This window comes from Salvelinus namaycush, chromosome 13, assembly GCF_016432855.1.
Source record: "Salvelinus namaycush isolate Seneca chromosome 13, SaNama_1.0, whole genome shotgun sequence".
Taxonomy (NCBI): Eukaryota; Metazoa; Chordata; class Actinopteri; order Salmoniformes; family Salmonidae; genus Salvelinus; species Salvelinus namaycush.
This window is the reverse complement of record NC_052319.1, coordinates 33049606-33054010: the sequence shown is the minus strand read 5'-3', so window position 1 is coordinate 33054010 and position 4405 is coordinate 33049606. Positions and strand designations below refer to the sequence as shown.

At 40.6% G+C, this 4405-nt stretch overlaps 1 pseudogene; it reads left to right on the top strand.

The window, feature by feature from the left end:
- Positions 1–851: 851 nt before the first annotated feature.
- Positions 852–2932, top strand: LOC120058099 (annotated as a pseudogene).
- Positions 2933–4405: the final 1473 nt, after the last annotated feature.

Below are 4405 nucleotides of genomic sequence, written 5' to 3'. Positions count from 1 at the left end.
CTCTGCTCTGGATTACTGACCTCTGCCTGCCCTGAGACTGCCTGCCGTTCTGTACCTTTCGGACTCTGCTCTGGATTACTGACCTCTGCCTGCCCTGAGACTGCCTGCCGTTCTGTACCTTTCGGACTCTGCTCTGGATTACTGACCTCTGCCTGCCCTTGACCTGTTGTTTGCCTTCCCCCTGTTTTGTAATAAACTTGTGTTACTTCGAAACTGTCTGCATCTGGGTCTTCTCCTGAGCCTTGATAATAGAGTTCATGTAAATATGGAAGGAGTATGATTATTAGAGAATTACTGCAACCGAGATTACCAGCTGAAGTTTAAAATTTGAGGACATTCACAAAAATGTACCACATTCAAAATGCAGTCAGTCAGGGTTTTTCTGAAATGTTTTACTTGAAAGTAGAAAGCAGTCAATTATGGGGATTTTAGTTAATCTTTTAAATGTTGTGAGAAAATAACATGGCTCGTATGTTAAGGGCTTGTAAGTAAGCGTTTCACGGTAAAGTCTACACCTGTTGTATTTGGAGCATGTGACAAATAAAATGTGATTTGATTGCTTTGATCCATTGTTTGTGTTGAGACGTTTCTCCTGCAGGCTGTTCAACACCTAGTTCCTCCACAGACACATTATCCCTCTCGTCAAGTGATTTAGACCTGAGATCTCCAGAAAGACAGTCTAAAAAGGCCAACACAACCTTAGGAGATAAGGCCATCGACTCCGCAGCAGCAAAAGGGGTATGAATACTGATACTAGATGTTGATAATGCCATTTCTGTGTTTGCTCTTCATGGAGATTCCAACAACAGAAACCAACCCTAAATTGTTAAACTTTTCTCTTGTCTTAATAGATGGTCTGAGATGCTCTGACTAGTAGACCTGGTGGGTAAGACGTATTAGAAGAGTACCAGACAACCAAAACATTGGACCACAGAACAAGGAGAGATGATTGCCATCTTAGTCAGCCACGTGAAAGAGATGCAAGGGTAAGCTTCTCGTTAGCCAATCTGGCCACAAACAATGGACAAAACAAACTATTCATTAATGTAATTTGGCATCATTATGAGACTGTGGAAAGATACAGTACCTTCATCAACAAAACTTTGGTTAAACATATTTGGCGTGTGTATGCTTTACTGTTTTTGAGCAGGAGGCTTCCCACTCGCCAACAGAGAGAACCTTATGCTCTTGGAATTGTGACACTCTTTCCTTCGTTGAGAGATCCTTTTTCCGCCAAAGGCTATGCAAGTGCTGGTAGAACATGCATGCTTTAATATTTAGACACTTGTTCTGTGGACTGAAAGGGGCATCAGTCATAGAATCAAGTCTAAAAATAATAAACATTTGACTACCATGTTGGTCACCTTTTCCCACATCTAAGGAACAATTCTGTCACGGCTATTGAAAGAAGTGGACCAAAGTGCAGCGTCGTGAGCGTACATATCCTTTATTTTGGAATGACGCCAACAAAACAAGAAACAAACTAAACAACCGTGAAGCTTACGAGGGCTAAGTGCCACAAACAAAGTTAACTACCCACACTGAAAGGAGGGAAAAAGGGCTACCTAAGTATGATTCCCAATCAGAGACAACGATAGACAGCTGTCCCTGATTGAGATCCACACCCGGCCAAAACATAGAAATAAAGAAACATAGAAAACAAAACATAGAATGCCCACCCCAAATCACACCCTGACCAAACCAAATAGAGACATAAAAAGGCTCTCTAAGGTCAGGGCATGACAACTTCTATGATCCTGACACTGGCAAATAATATCTGAATTATTGCCTGAATACAGTATCAAGGAAGACTTCACTTCGACCCATCAAGAAGAGTATTTCACCCCAGTCGAGGGCCCAACCCATAAGAGAAAGACTGGCCTGGACCACCAGCTTGTTGGTGATGCTTGCAGGGAGGCCATATCATTCCTTGTACACTCTGCCAATGAAAAACAAATCTACCAGTAGATGGAGGTGTTCCAGTATTGCCAGGAACTAGTTTATAGTCCAGAAAGAAGCACAGACGTCCTCACGGTCATTCCCAGGCTTCTGGACATCGGAATTGGTGAGTGATGTAGTATGTCTTGGAATCAGAACTACTTTGTCTGATTGAGAACATTATTTTGTGTTGGTCATGAAGGTGAGTTGATCCACTTTGTTTTAGGTGAATCAGGACTTTTTGCTGATGTTTGACGATGAAACATCCTCTAAGCTCCTTGAAAAGTGGGACACTGTATTGAAGCCTAAAGTCATCAAACTGGCAAATCCCTGACTACGACTACCAATTTGTGTTGGCTCCTGAAGTCCACAGAAAAACTGCCAGAGAATGACAGTGAAACCAGTAAGTGGATTCTCTCTTGGGTAATGCAATGTTTTAAACTCAGCGATGTTGTTTTATGTGATTTGGGGTGTTTGCCTTTTCTTGCCCTCAGACTGGGACAATGATATGTCCTCCCTACTGCTGCTTCATCTCATCCCACCACCAGCACGAGGTAAGAGGACCAAGATCAGTGCCAGTGATGCTGTGGGCAGACTAGTACACTTTCTTAAGGTGAGATGACACAGTAATTGTTTTGTCATTTCTTTTTGGGGTTGTTTCTTCATTGTCTTACCATGTGGAGAGTGACTTAAAAATACCCTTTGTGTGTTGCGGTCAAGCTGCAGTATTAAAGACCATCGTAATGGGAGCAATGTTCGACAACCATATCTCCTTGCCATTGGAAGAAGACAGGGAAAGATTGACAGATACTACATCGTGGTGGACAAGAGGCTTGTTCCCTGGCAGGAAAATAGTGGTTTGTGTGTGTTTGATGAACTGTTCAAAGCACACTTTGTTTTTAACCTGACGTATGATGACGCTCTTATCAACTTCTACTAATTTGTGCAGGCAACCATCTACAACATTGCTGTAGAGTTGAGGACAACTTCTTAACTAGATAAATAAGTGTTACGGTGCTTTTGTTGTCAAGCGTTGCACAGAAACAGCCAGTCATTGATATCTAATTTGAGCATAGCTTCTATCCCTCCACCAAGTTTAGATTGGTCTGGGCTCAAGATGGTTGTAGACAGCAGTTTTCAACATACTCAGGTTTCAGAAAAATGATTTATTTATTTATTTATCCTTTATTTAGGCAAGTCGGTTAAGAACAAATTCTTATTTACAATGACTCAAAATGACCGTTTTGAGAAGAATGTACAGAGTCTTGCTAAAGATATATGTGCCTCCATCATTGCCAAGTTGCAAGCTAGTGGTGTTGCAAATAGTGTTGTGTCAACAGTAGTGTGTTATTTAGAAGAGCTTACTACCGGGCTGCACTCCCAAATTAAAACATATGTTCAGTCTGTTATGCCTATGGATAACCCCTCTATGTCGGATGCAAAGGATAGTTTGGGGAACTTAGAAAACCCATTTGCCAGTTTTAACACAGAAACAAAGAGAACAAAGTACTTCAACCAAAAATGGATTGGTGTGTAGCCAGTAGAAGTAGTGTTGGGAGTTAGATACGATAGCAGGCAAAATAAACAAACAGGCATGTATGTTCAAGTCCCAGTGAAAGACACTTTTGTAAATATTCCTATACTGGAAACATTGACGTTCATGTGTTGCAATTCTGAAATCTCAAAGTTATTGAAAAATGCACCTAGGGATACATCTGTGGAAGACACTTAAGAATACTTTTGTGATGGAAGTTACTATGACTCATCCCTTGTTCTCAAAACATAGAAATGCTTTACAGATCCAATTATACTATGATGACTGAAACTGCCAACCCGCTTGGATTCAAGCGTGGTTTTCACATGATAGGCTCCATTGATTTTGTCCACAGGAATCTACTACCCCAGTTGAACTCTGCTGTGATTAGTATTCATTTTCTGTCATTATTTCATTATCAAGATCTAAAGGAATATGACTTTGATGCCATTCTTGAACCCTTGGTTAATGATGTTAAAAAATTGGAGAGTGATGGTGTAAATTTCCCTTTTTCAGCTGTCTGCCAAATAACTGTTTTGGCACTATCTGCCAAATAACTGTAGACAATTTGCGGATGCATGCAGTCCTTGGTTTCACAGAGTACTTCAGTGGTCATGACTTTTGCCGGTTCTGTTTGATAGAAAAGTCTAATTCTCAGACGGTTTACAGGATGACCCTAAGATTGTCTTGCGTGGTAATGATCAATTTGAAATGCATTTGAATTAGTTGTTTTCAGACCCACAGCTCCCATCTGTGTCTGGTGCAAAGAAAAATTCAAAACAAAACAGTTTGCAGCACTTCCATGTTTGTAGTAATTTTTCTGTGGACATAATGCATGACATTCTTGAAGGGGTGGCTCAGTTTTAGTTAAAATTGTTGTTTGAATATGTCTCTGAATTTTATTTTGAAACGTGCACTTCTCTCTAGAATCTA